The following is a 12,479-nucleotide window of genomic DNA, read 5'->3' as shown; positions in this document are numbered from 1 at the left end:
GCAGTGGTACATAGGACCAATGCCTCTATATACAATGATTGTTTTGAAACATTCTTAAAGGGGAAGAGGTTTTTACGGGACACCCTATAATTTGAGGATTGGTTACCACAATCACTGAGATGGTGATGAAGTATGATTGTTTTGGGCCAAATTATGGTGGAAAAACATTTCTATGTACCACTACAATTCGGTATTTGGAAGGTACACCCAAACACCCCTTTCGAATACCTTCCATTTAATACATCAGAAAAAGCCATTTTGCGTTTGCAAATGGCCTGATTCTTCAGACCAGCCTTCTTGCAACTGCAATGATAGTTCGTACATCTTGCCCGTAGGCAGAGCTTTTAAGGAGAAATTAAATAGTTCCTACGTTGCACAAAAATGAAGTGCTTCAAACAAACACATACTTTGCATGCACAGAGAAGAGGTGGAATATATGTAAGACTGAAGACACAGGTGAAATAAGAAATAGATTGACTGCTTCGCTGCCAAGTTTTATACGCCATTTCTTCAGTGCAATACAAGAAAGCACCAAACAGTCTAACAAAGTTGTCAATTGGTTTCATAGTCCATTCCGTTTGTTTAGTGCTGTGAAAGGAAGAGCCGAATTCCAAAATTGATCAATGATGTTTCAGAAATTTCCCAAAGGGAATAACAAGCCGACTGTTAAAAACTGCATTCACTCACAGGTTTTGAGCAGGAAACACTGAAATGCTATTAAAGTGCAATATCCAAGGGAACACTGACTCTGTCAAAGATGATCCAAATAGAATTGATGAAATGTCCCAATTACAAACAACAGAATCAAAATTGGGTGAAGGATCACCAGGATTTGAACCAGGGACCTCTTGATCTGTAGTCAAATGCTCTACCACTGAGCTATATCCCCAGCTTTTCAGTAAAATCAAAATGACAAAATATCAGTACATCATGAAAGAGTGTGAGGATCATACTAAGTTGTGCCAGAAGGTACAACCTTGAAACTGTGGAACAGGAGAAGTAGTCCTTAATATTATTTATTAATGGAAAACTGGATCATTTAAAAAACACATTTATTTGTTTCATTGTTATTTTATTTGAATAGGCAGTGGTGCATAGGACCAATGCCTCTACATACAATGATTGTTTTGAAACATTCTTAAAGCGGAAGAGGTTTTTACGGGACAACTTATCTTTTGAGGATTGGTTACCACAATCACTTAGATGGTGATGAAGTATGATTGTTTTGGGCCAAATTATGGTGGAAAAACATTTCTACGTACCACTACAATTCGGTATTTGGTAGGTACACCCAAACACCCCTTTCGAATACCTTCCATTTAATACATCAGAAAAAGCCATTTTGCGTTTGCAAATGGCCTGATTCTTCAGACCAGCCTTCTTGCAACTGCAATGATAGTTCGTACATCTTGCACTTAGGCAGAGCTTTTAAGGAGAAATTAAATAGTTCCTACGTTGCACGAAAATGAAGTGCTTCCAACAAACACATACTTTGCATGCACAGAGAAGAGGTGGAATATATGTAAGACTGAAGACACAGGTGAAATGAGAAATAGATTGACTGCTTCGCTGCCAAGTTTTATACGCCATTTCTTCAGTGCAATACAAGAAAGCACCAAACAGTATAACAAAGTTGTCAATTGGTTTCATAGTCCATTCCCTTTGTTTAGTGCTGTGAAAGGAAGAGCCGAATTCCAAAATTGATCAATGATGTTTCAGAAATTTCCCAAAGGGAATAACAAGCTGAGTTTTAAAAACTGCATTTACTCACAGGTTTTGCGTAGGAAACACTGAAATGCTATTAAAGTGCAATATCCAAGGGAACACTGACTCTGTCAAAGATGATCCAAATGGAATTGATGAAATGTCCCAATTACAAACAACAGAATCAAAATAGGGTGAGGGGACCTCTTGATCTGCAGTCAAATGCTCTACCACTGAGCTGTATCCCAAACTTATCAGTAAAATCAGAATGACAAATTACATTATGAAAGAGTGAGAGGATCATGCTAAGTTGTACCGGAAAGTACAACCTTGAAAGTGTGGAACAGAAGTAGTTCTTAATATTATATATTAAAGGAAAACTGGATCATTTAAAAAAAAGATGTATTTCTTTGATTGGTATTTTATTTGAATAGGCAGTGGTACATAGGACCAATGCCTGCAATTAAAATGTTTGTTTTGAAACATTCTCAAAGGGGGAGAGGATTTTACGGCATACCTTATCATTTGATGATTGGTTACCACAATCACTGAGATGGTGCTGAAGTATGATTGTTTTGGGCCAAATTACGGTGGAAAAACCACTACATACCACTACCACTACATACCACTACAATTCGGTATTTGGAAGGTACACCCAAACACCCCTTTCAAGTACCTTCGATTTAATACATCAGAAAAGGCCTCAGAAAAAGCCACTTTGTGATTGCAAATGGCATTATTTTTCAGACCAGTCTTTTTGCAACTGCAACGAGGGTTCGTATATCTTGCACGTAGGCAGAGCTTTTAAGGAGAAATTAAATAGTTGCTATGTTGTACAAAAATGAAGTGTTTCAAACAAACACATACTTTGGATGCACAGAGAAGAGGTGGAATATAGGTAAGACTGAGGACACAGGTGAAATGATAAATAGATTGACTGCATCGCTGCACAGTATTCTAAGCCATTTCTTTAGTGCGATTCAAGAAAGCACCAAAAAGTAAAACAAATTAGTCAATTGGTTTCATAGTTCATTCCCTTTGTATAGTGCTGTGAAAGGAAGAGCCGAATTCCAAAATAGATCAATGATGTTTCAGAAATTCAGAAATTCCCCCAAGGGAATACCAAGGGAATACCAAGCCCTGAGTAAAAAATGCATTTACTCACAAGTTTTGAGCAGCGACACTGTAATGCTATTAAAGTGTAACATCCAAGGGAACACTGACTCTGTCAAAGATGATCCAAATGGAATTCATGAAAGTCACAATTACAAACACCAGAATCAAAATAGTCTGAGGGGACACTCGGATTTGAACAAGGGACCTCTTGATCTGTAGTCAAATGCTCTACCACTGAGCTATATCCCCATCTGTGTGCCAAAATCAGAATGACAATATATCAGTACATCATGAAAGAGTGAGAGGATCATGCTAAGTTGTGCCGGAAAGTACAACCTTGAAACTGTGGAACAGGAGAAGTAGTTCATAATAATATTTATTAAAATAAAATTGGATCATTTAAAAAAAGAAAAAGATGTATATGTTTGATTGGTATTTTATTTGAAACGGCAATGGTACATAGGACCAATGCCTGCACTTAAAATGTTTGTTTTGAAACATTCTCAAAGGGGAAGAGATTTTTACTGGACACCTTACCATTTTTTTTTTTTTTGCAGAGTTTTAAATAGCGCGAACTAGACCCGAACTGAATCAGGTATCAGAGCGCTTTACATAGCACCGGTTACGTTACATGAGGACATACACACATTCATTTTTAGGCACGGGGAGATTAAGTTATTTGCCCAGAATCACAGGAGGTTTTAGCGTCGTTATCAAGACTCGAACCCAGATCCCCAGGTCCGAGGTCGAGCGCCTTAGCCATTAGGCTAACTCCTCTCCTTACCACAATCACTGAGATAGTGGTGAAGTATGATTGTTATGGGCCAAATTACGGTGGAAAAACATTTCTACGTACCACTACAATTCGGTATTTGGAAGGTACACTCAAACACCCCTTTCGAATACCTTCGATTTAATACATCAGAAAAAGCCATTTTGAGTTTGCAAATGGCCTGATTTTTCAGACCAGCCTTCTTGCAACTGCAATGATAGTTCGTACATCTTGCACATAGGCAGAGCTTTTCAGGAGAAATTAAATAGTTCCTACGTTGCACAAAAATGAAGTGCTTCAAACAAACACATACTTTGCATGCACGGAGAAGAGGTGGAATATATATAAGACTGAAGACACAGGTGAAATGAGTAATAGATTAGCTGCTTCGCTGCCAAGTTTTATGCGCCATTTCTTCAGTGCAATACAAGAAACCACCAAACAGTATAACAAAGTTGTCAATTGGTTTCATAGTCCATTCCCTTTGTTTAGTGCTGTGAAAGGAAGAGCCGAATTCTAAAATTGATCAATAATGTTTCAGAAATTTCCCAAAGGGAATACCAAGCCGAGTGTTAAAAACTGCATTTACTCACAGGTTTTGAGAAGCAAATACTGTAATGCCATTAAAGTGCAATATCAAAGGGAACACTGACTCTGTCAAAGATGATCCAAATGGAATTGATGGAAAGTCCCAATTACAAACAACAGAATCAAAATAGGGTGAGGGGACACCAGGATTTGAACTAGGGACCTCTTGATCTGCAGTCAAATGCTCTACCACTGAGCTATATCCCCAGCTTTACAGGAAAATCAGAATGACAAAATATCAGTACATCATGAAAGAGTGAGAGGATCACCTGTACTAAGATGTTCCGGAAAGTACAACCTTGAAACTGTGGAACAGGAGAAGTAGTCCTTAATATTATTTATTAAAGGAAAACTGGATCATTTACAAAACCGATATTTGTTTCATTGCTATTTTATTTGAATAGGCAGTGGTACATAGGACCAATGCCTCTATATACAATGATTGTTTTGAAACATTCTTAAAGGGGAAGAGGTTTTTACAGGACACCCTATCATTTGAGGATTGGTTACCACAATCACTGAGATGGTGATGAAGTATGATTGTTTTGGGCCAAATTATGGTGGAAAAACATTTCTATGTACCACTACAATTCGGTATTTGGAAGGTACACCCAAACACCCCTTTCGAATACCTTCCATTTAATACATCAGAAAAAGCCATTTTGCGTTTGCAAATGGCCTGATTCTTCAGACCAGCCTTCTTGCAACTGCAATGATAGTTCGTACATCTTGCACGTAGGCAGAGCTTTTAAGGAGAAATTAAATAGTTCCTACGTTGCACGAAAATGAAGTGCTTCAAACAAACACATACTTTGCATGCACAGAGAAGAGGTGGAATATATGTAAGACTGAAGACACAGGTGAAATGAGAAATAGATTGACTGCTTCGCTGCCAAGTTTTATACGCCATTTCTTCAGTGCAATACAGGAAAGCACCAAACAGTATAACAAAGTTGTCAATTGGTTTCATAGTCCATTCCCTTTGTTTAGTGCTGTGAAAGGAAGAGCTGAATTCCAAACTTGATCAATGATGTTTCAGAAATTTCCCAATGGGAATAACAAGCCGAGTTTTAAAAACTGCATTTACTCACAGGTTTTGAGCAGGAAACACTGAAATGCTATTAAAGTGCAATATCCAAGGGAACACTGACTCTGTCAAAGATGATCCAAATGGAATTGATGAAAAGTCCCAATTACAAACAACAGAATCAAAATAGGGTGAGGGGATACCCAGATTTGAACCAGGGACCTCTTGATCTGCAGTCAAATGCTCTACCACAGAGCTATATCCCCAGCTGTTCAGTAAAATCAGAATGACAAAATATCAGTACATCATGAAAGAGTGTGAGGATCTTACTAAGTTGTGCCAGAAAGTACAACCTTGACACTGTGGAACAGGAGAAGTAGTCCTTAATATTATTTATTAAAGGAAAACTGGATCATTTAAAAAACAGATGTATTTGTTTCATTGTTATTTTATTTGAATAGGCAGTCGTACATAGGACCAGTGCCTCTACATACAATGATTGTTTTCAAAACATTCTTAAAGGGGAAGAGGTTTTTACGGGACACCTTATTATTTGAGGATTGGTTACCACAATCACTGAGATGGTAATGAAGTATGATTGTTTTGGGCCAAAATATGGTGGAAAACTATTTCTACGTACCTCTACAATTCGGTATTTGGAAGGTACACCCAAACACCCCTTTCAAATACCTTCCATTTAATACATCAGAAAAAGCCATTTTGCGTTTGCGAATGGCCTGATTCTTCAGACCAGCCTTCTTGCAACTGCAATGATAGTTCGTACATCTTGCACGTAGGCAGAAATTTTAAGGAGAAATTAAATAGTTCCTACGTTGCACAAAAGTGAAGTGCTTCAAACAAACACATACTCTGCATGCACAGAGAAGAGGTGGAATATATGTAAGACTGAAGACACAGGTGAAATGAGAAATAGATTGACTGCTTCGCTGCCAAGTTTTATACGCCATTTCTTCAGTGCAATACAAGAAAGCACCAAACAGTATAACAAAGTTGTCAATTGGTTTCATAGTCCATTCCCTTTGTTTAATGCTGTGAAAGGAAGAGCCGAATTCCAAAATTGATCAATGATGTTTCAGAAATTTCCCAAAGGGAATAACAAGCCGAGTGTTAAAAACTGCATTTACTCACAGGTTTTGAGCAGGAAACACTGAAATGCTATTATGGTGCAATATCCAAGGGATCACTGACTCTGTCAAAGATGATCCAAATGGAATTGATGAAAAGTCCCAATTACAAACAACAGAATCAAAAGAGGGTGAGGGGACACCCGGATTTACACCAGGGACCTCTTGATCTGCAGTCAAATGCTCTACCACTGAGCTTATCCCCAGATTTTCAGTAAAATCAGAATGACAAAATATCAGTAGATCATGAAAGAGTGTGAGGATCATACTAAGTTGTGCCAGAAAGTACAACGTTGAAACTGTGGAACAGGAGAAGTAGTCCTTAATATTATTTATTAAAGGAAAACTGGATCATTTAAAAAACAGATTTATTTGTTTCATTGTTATTTTATTTGAATAGGCAGTGGTACATAGGACCAATGCCTCTACATACAATGATTGTTTTGAAACATTCTTAAAGGGGAAGAGGTTTTTACGGGACACCTAATCATTTGAGGATTGGTTACCACAATCACGGAGATGGTGATGAAGTATGATTGTTTTGGGCCAAATTATGGTGGAAAAACATTTCTACATACCACTACAATTCGGTATTTGGAAGGTACACCCAAACACACCTTTCGAATACCTTCCATTTAATACATCAGAAAAAGCAATTTTGCGTTTGCAAATGGCCTGATTCTTCAGACCAGCCTTCTTGCAACTGCCATGATAGTTCGTACATCTTGCACGTAGGCAGAGCTTTTAAGGAGAAATTAAATAGTTCCTACGTTGCACAAAAATGAAGTGCTTCAAACAAACACATACTTTGCATGCACAGGGAATATGTGGAATATATGTAAGACTGAAGACACAGGTGAAATGAGAAATAGATTGACTGCTTCGCTGCCAAGTTTTATACGCCATTTCTTCAGTGCAATACAAGAAAGCACCAAACAGTATAACAAAGTTGTCAATTGGTTTCATAGTCCATTCCCTATGTTTGGTGCTGTGAAAGGAAGAGCTGAATGCCAAAATAGATCAATGTTGTTTCAGAAAGTTCCCAAAGGGAATACCAATCCCAGTGTAAAAAATGCATTTACTCACAGGTTTTGAGGAGCAAACACTGTAATGCTATTAAAGTGCAATATCCAAGGGAACACTGACTCTGTCAAAGATGATCAAACTGGAATTGATGAAAAGTCCCAATTACAAACAACAGAATCAAAATAGGGTGAGGGGACACGCGGATTTGAACCAGGGACCTCTTGATCTGCAGTCAAATGCTCTACCACTGAGCTGTATCCCAAGCTTATCAGTAAAATCAGAATGACAAAATATCAGTACATCATGAAAGAGTGAGAGAATCATGCTAAGTTGTACCGGAAAGTACAACCTTGAAAGTGTGGAACAGAAGTAGTTCTTAATATTATATATTAAAGGAAAACTGGATCATTTAAAAAAAATATGTATTTGTTTGATTAGTATTTTATTTGAATAGGCAGTGGTACATAGAACCAATGCCTGCAATTAAAATGTTTGTTTTGAAACATTCTCAAAGGGGAAGAGGATTTTACGGCATACCTTATCATTTGATGATTGGTTACCACAATCACTGAGATGGTGCTGAAGTATGATTGTTTTGGGCCAAATTACGGTGGAAAAACATTTCTACATACCACTACAATTCGGTATTTGGAAGGTACACCCAAACACCCCTTTCAAGTACCTTCGATTTAATACATCAGAAAAGGCCAAAGAAAAAGCCACTTTGTGATTGCAAATGGCATTATTTTTCAGACCAGCCTTTTTGCAACTGCAACGAGGGTTCGAACATCTTGCACGTAGGCAGAGCTTTTAAGGAGAAATTAAATAGTTGCTATGTTGTACAAAAATGAAGTGCTTCAAACAAACACATACTTTGGATGCACAGAGAAGAGGTGGAATATAGGTAAGACTGAGGACACAGGTGAAATGAGAAATAGATTGACTGCATCGCTGCACAGTATTCTAAGCCATTTCTTTAGTGCGATTCAAGAAAGCACCAAACAGTATAACAAATTTGTCAATTGGTTTCATAGTCCATTCCCTTTGTTTAGTGCTGTGAAAGGAAGAGCCAAATTCCAAAATAGATCAATGATGTTTCAGAAATTTCCCCAAGTGAATACCAAGCCCTCAGTAAAAAATGCATTTACTCACAAGTTTTGAGCAGCGACACTGTAATGAAATTAAAGTGTAACATCCAAGGGAACACTGAGTCTGTCAAAGATGATCCAAATGGAATTCATGAAAAGTCACAATTACAAACACCAGAATCAAAATAGTCTGAGGGGACACTCGGATTTGAACAAGGGACCTCTTGATCTGTAGTCAAATGCTCTACCACTGAGCTATATCTCCATCTGTTTGCCAAAATCAGAATGACAATATATCAGTACATCATGAAAGAGTGAGAGGATCATGCTAAGTTGTGCCGGAAAGTACAACCTTGAAACTGTGGAACAGGAGAAGTAGTTCATAATAATATTTATTAAAATAAAATTGGATCATTTAAAAAAAGAAAAAGATCTATATGTTTGATTGGTATTTTATTTGAAAAGGCAATGGTACATAGGACCAATGCCTGCACTTAAAATGTTTGTTTTGAAACATTCTTAAAGGGGAAGAGGTTTTTACTGGACACCTTATCATATGAGGTTTTTTTTTTGCAGAGTTTTATATAGCGCGAACTAGACCCGAACTGAATCAGGTATCAGAGCGCTTTACATAGCACCAGTTACGTTACATGAGGACGAAGACACATTCATTTTTAGGCACGGGGAGATTACTTTTTTTGCCCAGAATCCCAGGGGGTTTTGGCGTTGTTACTGAGACTCGAACCCAGATCCCCAGGTCCGAGGTCGAGCGCCTTAGCCGTTAGGCCAACTCCTCTCCTTACCACAATCACTGAGATGGTGGTGAAGTATGATTGTTTTGGGCCAAATTACGGTGGAAAAACATTTCTATGTACCACTACAATTCGGTATTTGGAAGGTACACCCAAACACCCCTTTCGAATACCTTCCATTTAATACATCAGAAAAAGCCATTTTGCGTTTGCAAATGGCCTGATTCTTCAGACCAGCCTTCTTGCAACTGCAATGATAGTTCGTACATCTTGCAAGTGGGCAGAGCTTTTAAGGAGAAATTAAATAGTTCCTACGTTGCACAAAAATGAAGTGCTTCAAACAAACACATACTTTGCATGCACAGAGAAGAGGTGGAATATATGTAAGACTGATGACACAGGTGAAATGAGAAATAGATTGACTGCTTCGCCGCCAAGTTTTATACGCCATTTCTTCAGTGCAATACAAGAAAGCACCAAACAGTATAACAAAGTTGTCAATTGGTTTCATAGTCCATTCCCTTTGTTTAGTGCTGTGAAAGGAAGAGCCAAATTCCCAAATTGATCAATGATGTTTCAGAAATTTCCCAAAGGGAATATCAAGCCGAGTGTTAAAAACTGCATTTACTCATAGGTTTTGAGAAGCTAACACTGTAATGCCATTAAAGTGCAATATCCAAGGGAACACTGACTCTGTCAAAGATGATCCAAATGGAATTGATGGAAAGTCCCAATTACAAACAACAGAATCAAAATTGGGTGAGGGGACACCAGGATTTGAACCAGGGACCTCTTGATCTGCAGTCAAATGCTCGGCCACGGAGCTATATCCCCAGCTTTACAGTAAAATCAGATTGACAAAATATCAGTACATCATGAAAGGGTGAGAGGATCATACTAAGTTGTTCCGGAAAGTACAACCTTGAAACTGTCGAACAGGAGAAGTAGTCCTTAATATTATTTATTAAAGGAAAACTGGATCATTTAAAAAACAGATATTTGTTTCATTGTTATTTTATTTGAATAGGCAGTGGTACATAGGACCAATGCCTCTACATACAATGATTGTTTTGAAACATTCTTAAAGGGGAAGAGGTTTTTACCTTATCATTTGAGGATTGGTTATCACAATCACTGAGATGGTGATGAAGTATGATTGTTTTGGCCCAAATTATGGTGGAAAAACATTTCTACGTACCACTACAATTCGGTATGTGGAAGGTACACCCAGCACCCCTTTCGAATACCTTCCATTTAATACATCAGAAAAAGCCATTTGCCTTTGCAAATGACCTGATTCTTCAGACCAGCCTTCTTGCAAATGCAATGATAGTTCGTACATCTTGCACGTAGGCAGAGCTTTTAAGGAGACATTAAATAGTTCCTACGTTGCACAAAAATGAAGTGCTTCAAACAAACACATTCTTTGCATGCACAGAGAAGAGGTGGAACATATGTAAGACTGAAGACACAGGTGAAATGAGAAATAGATTGACTGCTTCGCTGCCAATTTTTATACGCCATTTCTTCAGTGCAATACAAGAAAGCAGCAAACAGTATAACAAAGTTGTCAATTGGTTTCATAGTCCATTCCCTTTGTTTAGTGCTGTGAAAGGAAGAGCCGAATTCCAAAATTGATCAATGATGTTTCAAAAATTTCCCAAAGGGAATACCAAGCCGAGTGTTAAAAACTGCATTTACTCACAGGATTTGAGCAGGAAACACTGAAATGCTATTAAAGTGCAGTATCCAAGGGAACACTGACTCTGTCAAAGATGATCCCAATGGAATTGATGAAAAGTCCCAATTACAAACAACAGAATCAAAATAGGGTGAGGGGACACCCGGATTTGAACCAGGGAACTCTTGATCTGCAGTCAAATGCTGTACCACTGAGCTATATCCCCAGCTTTTCAGTAAAATAAGAATGACAAAATATCAGTACATCATGAAAGAGTGTGAGGATCATACTAAGTTGTGCCAGAAAGTACAACCTTGAAACTGTGGAACAGGAGACGTAGTCCTTAATATTATTTATTAAAGGAAAACTGGATCATTTAAAAAACAGATTTATTTGTTTCTTTGTTATTTTATTTGAATAGGCAGTGGTACATAGGACCAATGCCTCTACATACAATGATTGTTTTGAAACATTCTTAAAGGGGAAGAGGCTTTTACGGGACACCTTATCATTTGAGGATTGGTTACCACAATCACGGAGATGGTGATGAAGTATGATTGTTTTGGGCCAAATTATGGTGGAAAAACATTTCTACGTACCACTACAATTCGGTATTTGGAAGGTACACCCAAACACCCCTTTCGAATACCTTCCATTTAATACATCAGAAAAAGCCATTTTGCGTTTGCAAATGGCCTGATTCTTCAGACCAGCCTTCTTGCAACTGCAATGATAGTTCGTACATCTTGCACGTAGGCAGAGCTTTTAAGGAGAAATTAAATAGTTCCTACGTTGCACAAAAATGAAGTGCTTCAAACAAACACATACTTTGCATGCACAGGGAATATGTGGAATATATGTAAGACTGAAGACACAGGTGAAATGAGAAATAGATTGACTGCTTCGCTGCCAAGTTTTATACGCCATTTCTTCAGTGCAATACAAGAAAGCACCAAACAGTATAACAAAGTTGTCAATTGGTTTCATAGTCCATTCCCTTTGTTTAGTGCTGTGAAAGGAATAGCCGAATACCAAAATTGATCAATGATGTTTCAGAAATTTCCCAAAGGGAATACCAAGCCGAGTGTTAAAAACTGCATTTACTCAGAGGCTTTGAGCAGGAAACACTGAAATGCTATTAAAGTGCAATATCCAAGAGAACACTGACTCTGTCAAAGATGATCCGAATGGAATTGATGAAAAGTCCAAATTACAAACAACAGAATCAAAATGGGGCAAGGGGACACCCGGATTTGAACCAGGGACCTCTTGAGCTGCAGTCAAATGCTCTACCACTGAGCTATATCCCCAGCTTTTCAGTAAAATCAGAATGACAAAATATCAGTACATCATGAAAGAGTGTGAGGATCATACCAAGTTGTGCCAGAAAGTACAACCTTGAAACTGTGGAACAGGAGAAGTAGTCCTTAATATTATTTATTAAAGGAAAACTGGATCTTTTAAAAAACAGATTTATTTGTTTCATTGTTATTTTATTTGAATAGGCAGTGGTACATAGGACCAATGCCTCTACATACAATTATTGTTTTGAAACCTTCTTAAAGGGGAAGAGGTTTTTA

The 12,479-nt window shown here is 37.9% G+C and overlaps 4 non-coding genes across 4 annotated transcripts; all 4 read right to left on the bottom strand.

Moving 5' to 3' along the window:
- Positions 1-815: 815 nt before the first annotated feature.
- Positions 816-889, bottom strand: TRNAC-ACA (transfer RNA cysteine (anticodon ACA)). The gene has a single exon. It is a non-coding gene; the product is annotated as a tRNA-Cys (tRNA).
- Positions 890-2,997: 2,108 nt separating this feature from the next.
- TRNAC-ACA (transfer RNA cysteine (anticodon ACA)) lies at positions 2,998-3,069 on the bottom strand. Its single transcript has one exon. It is a non-coding gene; the product is annotated as a tRNA-Cys (tRNA).
- A 5,590-nt stretch (positions 3,070-8,659) lies between these two features.
- On the bottom strand, positions 8,660-8,731 carry TRNAC-ACA (transfer RNA cysteine (anticodon ACA)). The gene has a single exon. It is a non-coding gene; the product is annotated as a tRNA-Cys (tRNA).
- Positions 8,732-12,137: 3,406 nt separating this feature from the next.
- TRNAC-GCA (transfer RNA cysteine (anticodon GCA)) lies at positions 12,138-12,209 on the bottom strand. Its single transcript has one exon. It is a non-coding gene; the product is annotated as a tRNA-Cys (tRNA).
- Positions 12,210-12,479: the final 270 nt, after the last annotated feature.

Source organism: Lissotriton helveticus, chromosome 1_2 (genome assembly GCF_964261635.1).
Source record: "Lissotriton helveticus chromosome 1_2, aLisHel1.1, whole genome shotgun sequence".
Taxonomy (NCBI): Eukaryota; Metazoa; Chordata; class Amphibia; order Caudata; family Salamandridae; genus Lissotriton; species Lissotriton helveticus.
The sequence above is the reverse complement of the archived record's forward strand: the minus strand, read 5'-3'. Positions and strand labels throughout refer to the sequence as shown.